The sequence below is a fragment of the Pelodiscus sinensis genome, chromosome 2, assembly GCF_049634645.1.
Source record: "Pelodiscus sinensis isolate JC-2024 chromosome 2, ASM4963464v1, whole genome shotgun sequence".
Classification (NCBI taxonomy): Eukaryota; Metazoa; Chordata; order Testudines; family Trionychidae; genus Pelodiscus; species Pelodiscus sinensis.
This window is the reverse complement of record NC_134712.1, coordinates 52,507,682-52,527,433: the sequence shown is the minus strand read 5'-3', so window position 1 is coordinate 52,527,433 and position 19,752 is coordinate 52,507,682. Positions and strand designations below refer to the sequence as shown.

At 41.3% G+C, this 19,752-nt stretch overlaps 1 protein-coding gene across 2 annotated transcripts in view; it reads left to right on the top strand.

Annotated features, from left to right (window-relative positions):
* Positions 1-19,752, top strand: part of HNF4G (hepatocyte nuclear factor 4 gamma) — a 94,772-nt gene that overhangs the window by 2,507 nt on the left and 72,513 nt on the right. The gene's annotated exons all lie outside the window — the stretch shown is intronic.

The window sequence follows — 19,752 nt, the reverse complement described above, 5'->3', positions numbered from 1 at the left end:
TCAAATGGTCTTTTGTAACTTAGTCCTTACTTCCCATCATTTCTTTGTCTCTGAAGGCTTGAAAGGAAAAAAAAATTAAAAGGGCTATTCCTTGTCTGGTACTCAGTTTCCTGACCCCTCTCTTCCTCTTTCACTGTCTTCCACATACAAAAAAGCAGGTGTTAGACAAGCTCATAATACAGTTGTGTTAACTTCCATTTGAGCAACTCATACAAAGCATATAAAGTTTCTTCTACTGGCGCATTAGCACAAAGGATAACTTTACATAACATGTATTTTTAATAAGAAAATGGACATTCTGGGCCAAATTCTGCTCTCAGTTATGCAGGTATAAATTCATAGTAACTAATAGACCCAAATCACTATTTTGCTTTGCTACCATTCTTTGTGCTATAAAGCCATTTTCCTAACTATACACTTAGGCATAGGAGGAATCTCCAGGTAATGGGAGTTTGCAGTATAGCAGCTCGGTGCTACCCTCCCAAAGTGACCACCGGTAAACAGAGTATGTATATGACCTGGTAATCCCTAATTACTTGACTTGTCCCTTATAGATGCTCAAAGCCAGACATAAATTAGATCAGCCCCCAGGTTGCTCTGATTTGTACTGAGGGTTAATCCAGATACTGACCAGGCGCATGGTGAGGATGCCTCAAGGTTGTGTAAGGACATCTTTACCGCCCACGCTTCCTCAGATCCTATACCTATCACATCCATATCTACCAAATCATACTTGATTTCAGTTGAGTTGCAGTGCATTTGCACCAGTAGGAATGAGAATTTGGATGTCAGTTTGCTTGAAATAACTTGTTCAGCATTTTGGTGAGAATATTCGTTTAGCTATAAAGCATACAACTACTTTAATCTTCTACTGACTTTGCATATATGAGCCTGATCCCATAATGGTTTGAGTACACTCAGCTCCCATTGCCTCTTTCAGGAGCCACTCAGATTTTTCCTGAAAAAGAGTGGTTCAATACATATTTTGAAGATACATAATCATATAGCCAGCATTATATGTCCCAGTAAAATCAAACTTTTTTTAAGACATCCAAAAATTATTAATACAATACCTGGCATTTTTATATAATACCTTCTGCAAAAAGGTTGTTCCGGCTGAAGGATTTCTGAGTACTCAGTAAAATATGAAAAAATCGATTATATCAAGAATAAGTATAGTATGCAGATAGTTGAGTTAAGAATCAATCACTGGTATTATATTGTCATTCTGAGCCAAATAAATTTTGCTTCGAACCTCTTTAAAGTAAAATGGACAACTGCACTCCATTTCTTAATTTCCGTACCTGTGCTCCAGACTGTATATTCCATACCCTTTTTCCCCCTCTTTCACTCTCTGCCCATAGTACCGTACAGTAATGTAACTATTTCTGGCAAAGCAGCCTGTGGATCAGCTATTTGATACCTTAGTGGTTAGGCTATTCAGGGATCACACAACCTTAATTTTCTATAGTAATAAGGGCACTCTGCTAGCTAGATTTTACAGCTTATAAGGTTTTAAAGATTTTAATTTCTTTTCACTTGTTATTCAGTTGAGTAACTCAGCTGTATGGAAAGCCATCTTTTACTTTGTAAGTTAAAAAACAGGTGAAGAGATCCTCTTTATAGTAATGTTAAGGAGGGAAGTGTAGGCAAAGTTGTATATACTGTATCTTACACCACACTGCCTCATGTTGCTGTCCAATAGATAGCATTTGATGGCTACATTGTTCCACTGTTTATATGGACATTATTAGAAGATAAAGTTTGGTATTATTTTTGGTAAATTATCACTTCATATCATAGATAGTGATTTTTTTACATCTGTTATAAGAAATCATTCCATAAGCAAATAGTATTTGTAACATAAGTTATATTAACTGAAGTACACACATTACACAGAACCTGTTTTACTTTTTTAAATTATCCTGTATTTGTGTAAAGTCGGAAAGATTTGCATCAAAACCAGAAAGTGTGCTTAACAAGCAGCACATTTGATACATAAGAGATATTTTAATGCATCCTTTGATTCAATTATTTTTTCATTTTAAAATTTCAATTACAAACTCTTAAAAATTGGCTTGAAATAGTGTCTAGAATGTTATAGCTGAAATCTATCAAACTGAAAGGCTACATTTTCAAACCTTTTTCAATTGTCAATTTAAGTTAGTTGAAAATGAAAGGTCTTGGTTTCAGGATTGGGCCATTGAAACACAAGCATGCTGTTTTCATTTTGTAGCATGGCAATCTCCTGCCACATATGTATTTTTAAAAGGTTCATTCATAATTCTCCCTTCACACTTCTATTGGAAATGACAGAATTCATTATTTTGAGCTCCAGAACTATTTTTCTGCATTTCGGATGATGAATTTTATGAGATTTAGTCTACAAGATGACATGGCAGCCCACAGTCTCAGGGCTAGATCCTTCCCTCTGTGGCACACCTTTGGGAAGGATCTAGAGAGTCTTAATCCTGATCCTCTTATCCCTTTTACCTCCTCATGAAGTAACAGGGCAGGATTGCTATCTGGTATAGTACTCGGGTTTGGTAATTCACTAGAGCTTACTAACAAGCTAACAGAGGCATCAGCATCCACTAACCAGTGGTGTTTTCTGAATACTCAACCAAATATTCCTTAATCCATAGCTTTCCTGGCCAATGGGATTCCAGCAGCACAAGGCACCTGCAAATAACTTTGCTCCTACTATCTATTTCTACCCAGACAAAATTTGTCTCCAAACTTGTTTTAATTGAGAAGTCTTTATTTATATTACGAAACAGGCTCCTAAATATTTTACTGTGAGTGTGAAAATACCTGCCCAAACAAAGTGATGGATAGGGGAGGGAAAGCAGACTTATTCTTCTAAGTTCCACCCACAAAATAAGCTGTGCCCAAATGAGTTGCCAAAGTGAGATACTGCTCACCGCAGAATCATAGTGCAGTCTCAGAATATGATTGTGTAGCCCCTTGCTCTACCAGGACCTCCTCAGCTTGCTCTTTTTTGGTGGGGTTGAATACAATGTTCCTTCTAATCTTTTCATCACTGAGTAGAATAATTTTATGTGCAAAATGTGCAAATGTGCACCACCAGTAGAAACAAAAAATCTAGCTCTGCTAATCAACTGGACAGTATTTGAATCTCTCCTGAGTTGCTGCACAAGTGCACAGTGTACAGGGAAACACTGATTGAATATATTCATTGACTTGGCTAGGCTCCTTGGCCTTGGCTCATTCTTGTCTCGTTTTAGTGCCACTGCTTCCCCCTCCCCTAAGTCATCACTCCATAAACTGCAGATCTCTGATCCTCCCTCTACTTTTTTACATGATATTGGATTATCTGTTTCTGAGCTCTGCCAAAACTGCCGTCTAGATGGACAGGGTCAACAAAGGAACACAGTATTCAAGTCTTTCTGATAAGCTTTTTGGTATGTCAGTATTGGTTGGTGTATATCTGCTGTTGTATTTCTTATGTGAAATATACCAAACTGTCAGCTGCATAGGGAGATTAAAGTCCTCTAGTTCAAAGAACAGGTAAAATGCGGTAGAGCAACAGTACAGATTTGCCTGCTTTACCTCAACACCAGCCTACTTCATTGTAGATCCGAAGGACTGAGGAATTCATGCCCATTGGATCATTGGCCTCTTCACTAAGGCTGCCGACAAGTATGGCATTTGTTTTTTGTGATGTGGTGATTTATATGTTTTTATACTGATTTCATCAATTCATTCCATACAGACTGCCAAACATGAATTAGATGTCAGACATTAATTTCGCTATCTCCCTGGGCTAGATTTGAACTGGCAACCTAGCAACAATCACATACACTATTTACTGCCCCATTTTAGTACTGCCATCGTTTTGCATGATTTCATAAAATCTCTTAATGGAAATGGTCTTCCTTTTTGGAAGAAAGTCTCAGAGGGGTAGCTGTGTTGGTATGTAGCTTTAAAAACAAGGAGCAGTCCTGTGGAACTTTAGAAACTAATACATTTGGTCAGACAGACACAAAGTGATTCTGTTAGATTGATTTGATACCTTTTGGATTGGCTACCGGTTGAGTAATTTTATATGATGTTTGTTCAGTTGCCCTTCAGTCTGCACTTTTGAGCATGTCACCAGGAAAATTGAATTAATAATCTTTATGTTTGAATCTTTATGTTTTGAAAATACACGGATTATTTTTTCTTGTTGGACAGACATTGCTGGGAGCTGATGCCGTGTAATATGTATGCATGTTTTCTCTGTTGCTGGTACCAGTTATTAGTTTCTGTTTTGGATGGTTAGATCCCAAAATACATTGGATTTTTTACATAACAAACTATATTTTTAAGAAGTTTTCAATATCTTCCAAGTCTCTTGCCGCAGCTCACTTTAACATTTTCAGACTCTTCTGTTGTTGTTTCTGACTTTCATATATTTTCCTGTTATTCTTGCTCTTTGCTTTGAGCTTCAGTGAGTTTCTGTATTAATATTAAACAAATAACTTTAAGAAGTGGTTTAGGTGAACATGCATACACACTTTTTAGTCCCAAATAGATATGTACTGCCAGAACTTGTTCTGCCATAAATTCTAACCAGGGCACAACATTTAATAATAAATAATTTTGGTTGTGACATTGCTGGTGACAAAAGAAATAATAATAAGAAAGAGATATAATCAGCTTCAGAATCAGATTCTGCTTATTTTTTTTAAGAATCTTGTAGATAAATAGTCCCAGTACAAAGGTGTTCTGTAAGAATCAAATCGATACAAAGAAAGTCTAGTCATTATATCAAAAGGAAAAAGAATGCACACAAAAACAGAACAGAAGGTCCTTTAGAATTCACATAGAAGATGAGACACATCAGAGATTACTGGAAAAATGGGGTAGAGGTGGGAGGGTTAAGGGTGCAATGAAGGATTTATTGATGTGAAAATTTGCAATCCCATTTGTTTGTTCTATCTAGCTTCTGAACTGAAAAATGGTATTTTGGAGTGGGTCTCCAAAAAGATCTACTCTCAAATTATTTACAACATATTTAAAACAAATTGATTTGATAGGCTGCTATCTTTTATCAATTCATTAATATTATATAACATTGAATATAGTAGCACTATAAGGAATAAAGCCACTATCCTCGCCCCCAGGGAATAATCTAATCTAGATTAGGCACAGGGGTTGATGATACTCAGCACTTGAAATGATTGGGCCCTGTTAGGAGGATGAGTTCCCTACAGAACCAAAGGATTTTTGTTTGGTTTGGGTTTTTTTTAGTGGTTGATTTCTTTGATAAATCATAGTGTTTGTGGAGAAAATGGCAAATTGGCAACCTTGAAGAATGAGAACCTCTATTTGTAAAGTAGATATAGCATGGGCAGGAACAGTGCAGGCTTCTTCATACTGCTCTAAACTGTGTCTCAATCTTTAGGTGGAAGGGCTGAGAAGATAATTCAATCTTTATGCCTTCATTCCTTCTTCACCCTGCTGTAACTGCCAACAGCAGATAATGTAACAGTGCATTTTATGATTTGGATACTTGTCCATGAAAAACTTGACTGAGATCAGCAACTCAATTTCAATTTTGAACAATATGTCAGTTAATGGTAACATCTGAGAACAAGCAATTCTACTCTAGTAATTTTTTTTTCAATAGGAAGGCAATAAAGTCCCCTTTAAAAAATTGAAGAAATATGGGAAACTTTAAATCAGTACGTTTATAGCCCAAGGACAAGAGCCATTAAGTGGGTTACTATAAGCAAGAAGCAGCTGAAAAAGGAATTCAAATTTTCACAAAAATTTCACCATGAGTTTTGTAGGTATAAAATTTAATAACAGGTTTTTTATCTTATTTTATTGTAATAGGTAAAGTAATTTATTTCCTAAGATGCATTTGAAGTTGAAAAAATAAGCTAAAAAATGAAATACTCTGCCAGTACCCTGGCAAAGACCACTATAAGTATGTATGGCACCACACAAAGTCTAAGAATGTAGCAGAATCCTTGGCAGGAAGAACATGAGCACAGCTCATATTGGTTCAGAGAATAATATTAACCTACTGCTGCAAATAGTTTTAACCCTTGGCTCTCTACGCCTTTAGAGGCTTCACATTTTAGGTTAGACTCATTATTTCCCACCCAGGCAGTAGATGATCAAGATACATCATATAGCAACTGTAGCCAAGGTAGTGTCTAATTGTTAAAACTCTGCTGTACTGGGAAGTATGAAAGGGGCAGAAGGGCTCATAACATAAAGGTGATTCAGCAATCAGTGAAGACCATGTAGCTAAATGGACATGGAAAGGCTGTTGTTCATTTGGTACCAACAGGCCAAAGAAGACCTGGAAAAGTGGCTTTGCTCTGAAGAGTGACTGTAAAAATGGTGTTTTCTTATTCTATAACAGTGATGTCTGTGGTTAATCAAGGTAATAGCTTTTATATTTTATCATCAGTCTGTGGAAAAAGTCATCTCCAGCTGTGATTGATGGGAACCCACACCTCTAGGTCTGACCTAGCAATTGAATAATAAAGAGCCCGAAAGCACAGTGGTGTAGTGCACTTTTATATACAGAATAGATTAATGCCTATCCCACAACTACAGTTCATTTGACTGTGGATTAACACAGTAGCACCATTATCATCACCTAGCCTAGATCAAGAACCTGACCTAATCTGTGGTCCTTCAGTGCATACACTCAATGTAATCCTTTCTTCTGTTCTTTTCAAACTTCTGAATACTTCCTTGTATTCTGAAACACATTCTGATACAGATTTTCATTTTTTCCCATTTTAATGTCAGATTTTTAAACTGTTATCTACTGACAGCATGACATATGTACAGGGTAAGCACGAGATTCAGGATGCTCAGAGCTAGTGTACATGCATGTTTATTGTTTGTATCTTATAGACCAAGACTACGTCTACACTGGTGTGATCTTGCGCAAAAACTCTTTAGCGCAAGAGTTGTGTTAAAGTAGTTGTGCAAGTGAGCGTCTATACTGGCATGTGCTTTTGCGCAAGAGATGTGCTTTTGCACAAGAGCATCCTTGCCAGTGTAGACGCTCTCTTGAGCAAGAAAGCTCTGATGGCCATTTTAACCATAGGGCTTTCTTGCGCAAGAAATTCATGTTGCCGGTCTACACTGGCTTTTTAGCAAGAACAGTTGCACAAAAGGGCTTATTCCTGAACAGGAGCATCAGAGTTCTGGCGGAAGAAGCCCTGATTTCATACATTAGAACGTCAGTTTACTTGCACAAGAACACGCCGCCAGTGCAGACAGGTAGCAAGTTTTTGCACAAGAGCAGCTGCTTTTGCACAAGATTGCACCAGTGTAGACGCAGCCCAATAGTCTAGGCTTCCGGAGACTGCTTTGCATATATACACAGACTAATAAATTATTGTCAAGTATCAGAGGGGTAGTCGTGTTAGTCTGAATCTGCAAAAGCGGCGAGGAGTCCTGTGGCATCTTATAGACTAACTGAAGTGTAGGAGCATAAGCTTTCGAAGACCCACTTCGTCAGATGCATGTAATAAATTATTGTAATACATATATCTATGGCAATGTGTCCTCCGCTTCTCCTGCTTCCCTGGTGCTCTGGGGGGTCAGGAGCCATGAGCTGTTCATTCTCCTCTCTCCCCGCACCTCCAGCCCTGTCACACACGCCCTACGCTGAGACCCCACAGCCCCAGCCTGCTTACTCATACCGCCCCAACCTGAGACCCTCCCCCTGTCACTCCAAGCCTTCTCACTCACTTCTTTCACTGAGACCTTGCACCCTCAGCCTGCTCCTGCACCTTCCCCTGCTCTTGCACCCTCCACCTGGCCAGAAACCTACCCCCAGCCTGGCCCTCTCCCCTTCCCTCTGGCCAGATACCCTGTCCCCAGCCTGTTCCTACACTCTCCCCCTGACCAGACACCTTTCTCCAGAGAGGGGGGTTGGCAAGAATAGTGAGCAGGGTGTGCAGCCTCCTAGTAATCCATTAAAAACCCTATTTTTGTTTACCCAACTGATTTTTATTTCTAAGAATGAATCTTTACCAAAATGACAACAGAGACAATACAAATTTCATATTTTGGGACTCTTAAATTGGGATTTAAAATAAATAAATTGACCGAGCTGGTAGGATAATCTGATACGTGGTAACATACCTCTCCAATTTTTCTAATATCCAGGGTCTTAATTTATTTTAATCCTGAAATTATCAGTGTTCTACCTAAATTATCTATCTCATACTTTCATTGTTGATAATAATTTACATCAACAATAAAGAACATTAAATTGAGGTTCTAGACAGATTTACTGAAGGAACAAATCCTATGGAATTTTAAGTTTCCCCCTTGGATAATGATTTGTGTTTCCTCATTTTGGTTCTTTGTCACACATAGCATCCCACATTTGGATCTTGTTACACTTGAGAAATATTCAGACAGTGTTGAGCTTTAATGTGATGTTAACTCTTGATTTTTCTAAAAATATTTTTCCATTGACTGACAGCTTCAATCATTCCCTAATAGTCTTGCCATAGTTCACTCAAGCAGTATGTATGTGACACTCACTTTAGGAACTGGTATTAAGAAATAGGTAAGACATAACAAGGTAGGATATTTTTGTGTGGCATAATCTGGTCATGGATAGGTATTTTTGAGCAGTCAGTCTTCATGGCTGCTAGGGAAAGTAGCAACTTGTTTATGTGTTAGCAGCAGAATGAGAAACTGCATGATGTCATGTTGTTCCTATTCGGACAGAAGCATGCTGCTATCAGCAGTACTAGAACTACTGCTAAGTGATCACCTAAGAGAGGGAACGGAAGGTATCGAGGCAGAATGCTAGAGGAGAATTCTTTCCACGTTTTGTCTTGTAGTTCCAGTTACAACCTCATTCACTTTGAAGGCAAGATCTGTTCCAGCCTATACGTTTGTTGTAATCTGTCCATAACTGACTGGGCCGGCATAGGTCTGTGAAACCAGCAGTACAGAATTAAGCTGGCTAAGCACAAGTGCATGCGTTGTACCATTTTCAAGGGTATAGCAAGGGACCACCTTGGCCCACTCTTGTCAATAAATTCTTCCTTGGTTGACACAGTATGGGTATGTCTACACTTGCACCGTCTTTTGAAAGAGGGATGCAAATGAAGACATTCGAAATTGCAAATGAAGCTGGGATTTAAATATCCCGCACTTCATTTGCATATTTGCGTTATGGCGCTATTTCAAAATGATGCTATTTCGAAATGATGCTATTTCGAAATAACAGACGCTGTTAAGACGCGGTTATTTCAAGAGAAAACCCTTCTCTTGAAATAAGGGTTATTTCTCATACAATGAGGTTTACCAGTTATTTCGAGAGAAGGGTTTTCTCTTGAAATAACCACATCTTAATAGTGTCTGTTATTTCTAAATAGCGCTATTTCAAAATAGCACCATAACATGAATATGCAAATGAAGTGTGGGATATTTAAATTCCGGGTTCATTTGCAATTTTGAATGTCTTCGTTTGCATCCCTCTCTCGAAAGAGAATGTAAGTGTAGACATACCCTATGTGTGGGATAGCGTGAGGGGACCCAAGGAGGCCAGTAGTAGAAAAGCATAGGAAACAAACAGGGAATTAGAGAGAAATCATATCAAAGAGACTGGAGCAAGCCCGTGGAGGGCTTAAAAATCAGGAAGACCTTTTTAACCTGGATCTTGGATCGAAGAGGGAGCCAGTGGAATCATTTTAGGATGGCAGTAATGTGAGAATGATGCTTTGCACATGTGAGAGGTTGAGCAACAGCAATCTGAGACCTTGAATTTGGAGGCCACAGAAATACAAAAATCAGGGTGACTGGAGATGAAGGCAGAAATAGATTTAAGGCAATTGATGTTCAAGTGTGAAAGCAGAAGTCAAGCAGAGATGTGGGAAGAAAAGAAAAGGCCAAGTATGGCACTAACAATATAGAGCAGTGGTCTCTAACTATTTAAGTGCAAGATCCATTTTTTAATTTAAGCGCGATCCAGGATCTACCTGAAACCCAAATAACCTTGCCCCACCTCCTTTCCCACCCTTTTTCCAGTGCCTCTGCCCCACTCCTTCTTCAAGGCCCTGCCCTGCTCACTCCATCCTCTTTTCCTCCCCCATGCTCATACACTTTCACCAGACTGGGGCAGGGGGTTCAGGGACAGGGATTTGTAGGCTCTGGTCTTGGGCTGAGGGGTTTTGAATGTGGGAGGGGAAAAATTGGGACGGGGGACACTTAGCGTGCATATTCCAAATGAAAATAGAAACAAATGAAAAAAATCTATAGAGTACAGAGATGGAAGTGTGCATTTGTGTTGAAGTGTGCATTCTGCTAAGTCTCCTGGCCCTAATTCTCCACTGAGTTACACTTGTGGAGTTACATCAATGTAAACTGGTATAGGAGTAGAAAATATCAACTGTAGAATACTGTCATTTTCCGTTGTGATCCAGTATGAGCTTAGAAAAACTTAACAGAAATAACCTTATTAATAAAACCCTTCAGTTGTGGAAAAATTAAGAATTTCATTCTAAGTACTATACTTTGAGATGAGTTTTTCAGAGTGAAAATATTCTGCCATTATAACTCTGTCAGAGACCTCTGTTTTTGACTAGTTAAAAACAATTTGTTTTCCTTTGTAAAAACATCTGTGTCAAGCTAAAATGTGTTGCTGTTGTTAATATTTATCATCCTGTAAGGATCACTGAACCTGATTCTTCACTCTGTTACACGATTTGATCCTGACAGAAGTCCACTGTTTTCAATGGAGAGATGCAAATATAAAACAGTAAGTCAGTGTGAGGAGTTAGGCCCATCATTTGGAAGTAACTTCTAATCAGTGAGCAAAGCAGCTTGCTGCCTTCCAAAACTGAGGGAGGGAGGGAGGGAGAGAGAGAGAGAGAGAGAGAGAGAGAGAGAGCGCCGTATTTCACTTGTATTTTTGCTGTTCTTTTCAGTATTGTCAGACATTTCTTTTTTGTTCTGTCTGCATGTAAGACATTTCTTACTTGCTTATCCACACAGACCTCTGTTCTGTTTATTTGTTGAAATAAAGTCCTGTTCAATCAGTTATGTGATACGAAAATGTTAATCTGATTTTTATACATTGTTTCAGATGAAGGGTACCAATAATTTTGTCTACAGCTGTATATATAATTTGTACATTAGAAATAATTCAGTAGATTTAATTTAGAAAAATAAATAAAATCAGAAGGATTCACTCAGTATTCTGTTAATGAGATGTATATGCCAGTCTTGTAGATACAAGTCTTTTAATCTGGGGATGAACGTTTGACAAGGATAGCTGGAGTGACTTTCCAGTATTCAGCTATTTATAGTATTTTGTTTTCATTGCAGTCATCACAGAAAATCCAGGTTCACAGAGCTATGTGAAATGGAACAGGAGCAAAGTTTTGACAGTGAATTCAGTCAGTTGTGGGTATTCACTTTTGATTTTGAGACAGAAAATAGGTAGAATCAGTTAATGAAGTGGTAACTTCAGAACTTCATCACTTGACAGTTCCAGGAACATGTCCTCCAGTGAGGGTGATAGAGAGGCCTCAGTTTCTAGAGAAGAGAATGGATCATAAAACCATTGCTTCCCTTTCTGTGTATCAGACAAATCCTGATTAGAAATAGTCCTTGAAAACTTTTGGAGAGTTGATTTTAGATGGGATTCTCCCATTTTGTTCATTAGACACAATCCATGTTTATACTGTCATCAGTAGTCAGAAATGCAAAAGAGGGGAACATGTTGTAACAATTGTCCAGTCTTGGAGGTTTTTTTTTTTAAAGGCCATAATGTTTTTAGCCAATACAAAGACACTGACATATTTTCCCTGAATAGAGGATTGAGCTGATTGAAGTGATCAAATATATCTGCCAAATGTGCAGATTTGGTGAGCCATTGTGAGTCCTGATAGTAAGCTCCCAAAGGAGATTACTTTTGAGGCAGAAAGGCTTCCAGTTCATATTGCTCTTCATAAACTTGGTTTAATACTTTGCCATGGGATACTCATCACACTTGAGCATGTAATGGTAAGGGGCAGTGTTTGGGTTCCATTTCTTCATACTTTGTAGTAAAGATGTGAGTACTCAGTCCACATGCTTTCACAAAATTACCATTTTAACCACTATACAGAGGACATCACTAAGCTCTGAAGACAATTTCTTGGATGCCAAGATCTCTTGATGAATGAAGCAATGTTCCATCACTCTTGCCACTACACCTGAATGTCTGCCTGTCATTGTGGCCACTCTGTGAGTGCACATTTCAGTGCAGCAGTCCCACTGAAATCCATGTCCTGTCAGATACTTTTTAGGACCTGGAGGATTTCAGCACCTTTTGCGTTTTCTGACAGTTTTTCACAATAGAGTAGATCTTCATGAAATGTGCTTTCATAGGCATAGCACACATACACAAGAAACTCTGCATTTGTAAAGTCCACTGATTCATCCAAATAAATGGCAAACCAACTTGACGCTCTCACTCTTTCTGTCAGCTTCGCTTCCCTATCTTCTGAATATCTGTGGTTTGGTGTGTGAGAGTATTATTTGGCAGTGAAATGCAACTCACTTTTTTGGCAGCTGCATTACCCAAGTTTTTGCAATGGGCATAATTACTGAAGGCATGATCATCGTGATTTGCATTTAGCTATGTGTAGGGTCAGGAGATACGATGTTTTAACCTGCCTTCATTTGATGTTGTCTGTAGTAGGTTGTTGTTTTCTTCACTTTATCACACTTCCACTGAAATAATTCCACAGGTTTTAAATTTGATGCTTGGTGTCCAATCATTTTTGAAAGTTTGCATCATTGCTGAGAGTCATGCCACACACAGTATAAAGGGCATATCTACACTTACAAGAAGATCGACGCCCCAGTGGTCGCAAAGAGTCTATCTTCAAAGTATCGTAGAGTGCTTGCAAAAAAAAGAAAGAGCATTCTTACATCAGCATGAATGCATGTCCTCCGGAATGGTGAGTGAAGCATGATGGGACATATGAATCTTTACTGCATCTGGCATGTAAATATCTTGCCATGTCGAGTACACGAGTGCCATGCAAATGTCTGTTCTCACTTTCATATGACATTGTAAACATAAAGAAGGCAACATTATATCCCCTAAATGTAAACAAATGTGTTTGTCGGAATGATTGGTTGAAGAAGAGGTGGGACCTAGTGGAGTTGTAAACTGTAAAGTTTTACATTGTTTTATTTTTTGAGTGCAGTTATTTTTGTACATAATTCTACATTTGTAAGTTTGGCTTTTATGATAAAGATATAAAACTACAATACCTGTATTAGGTGAATTGAAAAATACTATTTCATGGTTTTTTAAAAAGTATAAGTATGTATAATAAAAAATAAATATAAAGTGAGGACTCTACACTTAGTATTCTGTGCTGTAATTGAAATCAATATATTTGAAAATGTAGAAAACAATCAAAAGTGTTTAAATAGCATTCTATTATTGTTTAACAATATAATTAATAATGCAATTCATCACAGTTTTTTAACTGCACAGTTAATTGTAAGTGTTTGACTGCCCTATTTATATTAATATGTCAGGGAATTTCTGGGATAGACAAAGAGATCCATGGACCAGTTGTTGAGAAACACTACTGTAGAGTCAGGGTGACTTGAACTTTTCAGTACGCTTTACTTAATGGTAGGCACAACTGTCGGAATAAATGTTTGCTAATTGTAATGTGGCATTTAATGGATCCTTTGCTCAAAATTTCTTAAGCAATGACACACATCCAGTACATAAAAGTGTTTGGCACGTAAGTGTTTTACAGCTCCCATAAGATTCTCTTTAAAGAAAACCCACATGAGCAAGTCCTGTCAAGCTTTTTATTGACAGTCCCTTTTCTGGTTACTGGATGTTTTTGTGTCTTATATGCTTTATAATTAACAAAACTAAGGCTAGTACAATGAGGGCCTGGACTCTCAATGTTACCACGATACAAATAATTACCTCTAATGATAATTCTAGTTCAATGTCAATGTTTTTGCCAAGTGAGCAAAAGGATGCTTCTTCACCCATTCAAATTAAAAGGACATGTGCTAAGTTCATCCTAGCTGGAAATTGTTGTTTGTAGTTTTCATGGCAAGTAGCATTGTTCAACTGTGCCAAGTTGCAACTAACATTGACACCGTACTATTCCTCAGAAGGTCTGATTTTGATTAATGCTCTCCCACTCAGCAGTAGCAGAGATGGAATAACCCTCCTCTAACTCTCAGTATTGGTTGTGGTCTACTGTCTCATTTGTGATTTTCTCTTTTTCATTTTGTTTGAAATTGAATTTGAGAGTGATCTTTGTTCTGGACGGTAACTTATGGCAGTTGGTTGGAGAGATGAGATTTCACTGAATCATCGAACTAATACACAAACAGAAAATATGTGAAAATTGAAATGGCAAGGTAGAGTGGCTTGGTTGTTGAGGTAGATAAAATAGGTTCTCAGGGAAATGAGGTTGGGATTCTTTTTCTGAACTAGCTTTAGCCTGAAGTGCAATATAGAAAGCATAAACAACATAAAACTTGATGAAAATAGAAATAAATGTCACTTTTTTTTCATTATTTTGTGTTTAAGGATCTGCAGCCCAGTGACAACCCCCCCCCCCAAAATTAGTGTCCAGTGTGTGTACAAAAAACTAGTGTCCAGTGCGTGTCTGCATAATGTCTTTTTCCTTTACTTTATTTACTATGGGACTTTGCCATCAAAAAAAGTTGTTGATGTTGGTATGTAAAGAAAAATTAAGACTGCACTGAGAAAGCAGTGTTTTTTGCCAGTTTTTTTTTAATAAGAATAATAGTGTATTTATGTTTCTTCCTTTACTCTTTGGAATAACAGGCAAGTTGTGACTGATCTTAGCAATGGAAAGTACCTCTTCGTGACTAGAAGAATAAAATCAGGTTGGAGTAAACATTGCTGTACTCCAGCAATGACACAAACATACCATATTGAGCTACAATAGCCAGAATGGCTGACACAGCTTTCTCATCTCAAAATTAGCTTTCTCTCCACACTTGTCTCAAAATTAGCTTTCTTCCCACACACCAACATGACTGGGAGCTGGGGAATGACTGAGTCATCAGCATGGGATTAACTTCAGTGCAGCTTCATCCTTCTCTTGCTCAGGTATTCAGGGAGAAGCTGTAAATGTGATGGATTGGGGGAGGAGGGCAGAGGGAGAATATCTTTAGGAAGTTTAGGCTTAGCATCACGCTCTCAAGATAGGCCTGAATCGTACAGTGGGGAATATTGCTTCAGGGCATTATCCACGGCCCTCTGAACTCAGTGGAAAGATTCTCATTGACTTTGGGTTTAGGATTAGATCCATAAAATTTAATCTTTGAGAGAAAAGACCTTATTAATGGTAAGCATAATCTTTAGTGGGTGATGCTTACCCGTTATGGTTAACTGGTGGGGGCTGGAGCAGTCCCTCACTCACTGTGCACCGGGGGTTGCTCCAGCCTCTGGGGCCTGTCACAGGGAGGGGGCACTCCAACCCAGTCAGAGCAGCCCCCATGCATGGCAGACCTGGCCTTGATGTGCCACTGGCAGAGGTGTGCCAGCCTGGCCGGAACAGCCCCCGCCTGTGGTGTGTGTGTGGGGGGCTGTTCCAGCCCAGTTGTGGCAAGCAAGAGGGCTGCTCCAGGATAGTCAGGCCCCGCTGCCCACCACCATTTAATATGTTAACTGATTAAACATAAGGTTTAACCGGTTAACTAATTAAATGGGATTTTATATCCCTAGTGGGCAGGGTGCTGCTCTTGCCTGATGGGGCCTACTACGTGGGAGGGGCCCTCCAGTATGGCCGGAGCAACCCCCATCGGCAGTGGGCCCAGTCCAGCGAGAGCAGCACACTGTGGGAGGGGGCACTCTAATCCACCTGTCCCTGTTTAAGCAGTTAGCCAGTTAACTGATTAAATGTGATTTTACATTCCTAATTGATGGCAACTGTTTTTCTACTAATTTATTCCAATGATTTGCATCCAAAATGAGATGCACTTTTTGTTTTCATTCTGTTTAACTTTTAAATTCACTTGAGTTTCCTCATTCAGTTCCATACGTTACCGTGTCTTCAAAACCACATTGGGCCAGATTCTCTTCATTTTTCCCATCACTGCTCAGCTAACGCTTGAAACTGTCCAGTTGAGAATTGTTCCAGTATTCAAGAACATTCCAGTGGTATAAAACCCAATGAAGCTGCACAAATAGGGGTTGTTCTGGGACATGGCAGAATGCAGTGTCAGTTCACAACTGGAATATGGTCCTTTGGGGACTATAACCTGCTGTTGCAAATTAGATCAGTCTACAGGTTTGTGATGGGCCCCCTCTTTAACTTTAGTGGCATGCTTACCGGGGTAACCAGTTAACTGGAGGGCTGGGTCAGTGGCAGCAGCCTCCCCTCCCTACCCCCGCATTTATGCCCAGCACGCAGGACCCCAGTAGTGGTGGGGCTGGCCATAAGAACAGCCATACTGGGTCAGACCAAAGGTCCATCTAGCCCAATATCCTGTCTTCCGACAGTGGCCAATGCCAGATGCCCCAGAGGGAGTGAATGGAACAGGTAATCATCAAGTGATCCCTCCCCTGACACCCATTCCCAGCTTCTGACAAAGAGAGGCCAGGAACACCCATTACAACTCAGCCTACCCATTGGTTAGCTGGAGCAGTAACTTCCTCCTCTCCCTTCCCCTCCAATCCGTATGTGGTGCGGCGCGTCCAGGTAGGGCTGAAGCAGCTTCCCAGCCATCATGGTTTAGTTGCTGATTCCCATCATTCTGTCACAGGTGGCTTTAACTTACACACAGTACTTAATTAGTCTAGGACATGTCAGGGCTGAACCCCGGCATCCCTCGGCTTGGCAGTTCATAGGCCCAGCACTTCTGAGCTTGATGTATTAGTAAGTAAAAATATTGCTGGAGTCCTAACACCTCATTCATTACAAATTAAGCACTGCTTACATTGGGTCAGTTGGAGAATCAGTAATTCGACTCGATTGCTGCTTTCTCCTTCCATTCATACACCAAAGAGAACTTTCAGCAGCCCAGAATGGGACTGTTACTATTCTTTATTTATTTGTATTGCACTGGTATCTAGAGGTGCCTACCCAAAATCAGTGTTCTGTACACCTAGGCTATGTCTACATTGGCAGCTTCTTGCACAAGAACTCTTTTGCGGAAGAGTTCTTGTGCAAAAACTCTTCCAGAAGAGAGCATCTACACTAGCATGTGCATTTGCGCAAAAGATGTGCTTTTGCGCAAGAGCATCCATGCCAGTGTAGACACTCTCTTGCTCAAGAAAGCTCTGATGGTCATTTTAACCATAGGGCTTTCTTGCGCAAGAAATTCATGTTGCCTGTCTACACTGGCCTCTTGCGCAAGAACAGTTGCGCAAAAGAACTTATTCCTGAGCGGAAGCATCAGAAGCACTGTTTTCATACATTAGAACGTCAGTGTACTTGCGCAAGAACTCAAGGCCAGTGTAGACAGGCAGCAAGTTTTTGCTTGCGCAAGATCGCACCAATATAGACATAACCCTAGTGCAGTGGTGGCAGCATGTGGCTCACAAAGAAAAGTATTGCAGCTTCTGATGGAACTGGGATGGAACCCGGAACCGTTCAGGTCAGCCGCTCTCATGGTCGGGCCGCTATGAGCTGCATGCATGCTCATGGCCCCCAGTGTGCTGCGTCATATCCTTCATGTGCAGGCCCAGTCGCACAGAGCATCCAAACCTGCACGTGCTAGCAGCTGGCTGCTGAACACAGGCAGTGGCAGCAGCGAGGGCTCCTGGTGTGGCTGCAGTGCCAACGGCGGCTCCAGCTCTGGGACCTGGGCATTAGGATAGTGGGGGAGGGGAATTGGGTTAGAGCAAGGGGTAGGTGCCTGGCTTTGGAAAGGGGAGGGGAAAGAAGAGGAGAGGAGAGGGATTGGGTGTGGGCATGGTGTCCCAGAGGTTGGGGAGGGAGGGGGATTAGGTTAGAGCGGGGAGGGGGAGGTGTCTGGCTCTGTGAAAGGGGAGGAGAGGGAGATTGAGTTGGGGGGGGATGGGTGCATGGAGGGAGATGCGCAGCTGTAGTGGCAGTGGCAGCTCCGGGACCCAAGAATTTAGTTAGAGCAGGGGGAAGGGAGATTGGGTTAGAGCAGGGGGGCGGTGCTTAGTTCTAGTCTGGGAAACGGGAGGGAAGGGGGATTGGGTTGATGGGGATGTGTGTGCATGGCATCCCAGCCAGCATGTCTCAAGACTGACTGCTCAGCGCACATACCCCAGCGCCTGTAGAGAGACGCGCGTGGCTGTAGCGGCGGCTCTGTCTGTGGGACCCAGGAATTAGGTTAGAGTGAGGGGTGGGGTGGGGGCAGTGTCTGGCTCTGGGGAAGGGGATTGGGTTGGGGGAGTGTGTGCCTGGCTCTCGGGAAGGAGGGGGATAGGGTTGGGTGTGTGTGCCTAGCTCTGGGGAAGGGGATTGTGTTGGGGGGGGTGCCTGGCTCTAGGGAAGGGGAGGGGTATTGGCTTAGAGCAGAGGGGTGCCTGGGGAAGGGGAGAGGAAGAGCAGCCAGTGCACTTCCTGAGTCCTGGGATCCCTAAGTACTGGTCCCAGCTGTCTCTGGCTCCTCCCCACGCCCAGATCCTCCTCCCCACCAGCACCCTGCCCCAGCACCCGGTCCCCTGCCTTCACCAGCACAGTTGGGGCCACATTAGTGAGGCTTGGAAGTTTTTGGAGTGGTTATTTTTTTGCATCTCACTTGTGTGGCCCCAACTGACTTTTCTGTGAGTCAGTGACCCCTGTCTCAAAACAGGTTCCCCGCCCTTCTCATAAATAAAGACAGTGCTGAAACATTTTGTGTTTGACATAATATTTTATTTAAAAATGAAGCCTGGCTAACAAGCCCCCATTTGGGGCCAGGCCCCTATCTGGCTGCAGCATCATAAGACTCCTGCACCCCCCCCAGGTCACAAAACTGAGGCTATCATACATTGGAAACTCCTGTCCTGAGTCTCTCACATCCCCAAACTCCTGTATCTCCACATCCTCAGTCTTCTGCCACAACACTTCTGCACCATCCACACACTGCAAATCTGTGTCCTGAGCCCATCATACTCCCAGCTCCTCTGCCCTGAGCCCCTCATGTGCCCCAGCCAAAACTCCTACACCCTCACAGCCACAAGCCTGCGGCTTGCTCAGCACCTCAACCCTCCACCTGACCCCAACACTCTCCAGTCTGGAGCCTCCTCCCCGAGCCAGCATCCTCTTCTCTACTTCTTCCTGCACACAAATTCCCTCCCAGAGCTTGCACCTTTCACCCCTTCCCAGTGCTTTTATGTGATGGTATGCCCTGGGAACATGCTTCAGCATACACACACACACACACACCAACTGCACACTACACTGGAACACATGGGCTGTGTCTAGACTGGCCAGTTTTTCCGGAAAATCAGCCGCTTTTCCAGAAAAACTTGCCAGCTGTCTACACTGGCCGCCTGAATTTCCGCAAAAGCACTGACTTCCTACTGTAAGAAATCAGTGCTTTTTGCGGAAATACTATGCTGCTCCCGTTCGGGCAAAGGTCCCTTTTGCGCAAAACTTTTGTGCAAAAGGGCCAGTGTTGACAGCTGAGATTTGTTTTGCGCAAAAAAGCCCCGATCGCAAAAAAGGCCATGCCAGTCTAGACGCAGCCATGTGGTATCATTTAATACAATTGTATACAGGCAGTCCCCGACTTACGCGGATCCGACTTATGTTGGATCCGCACTTACGAACGGGG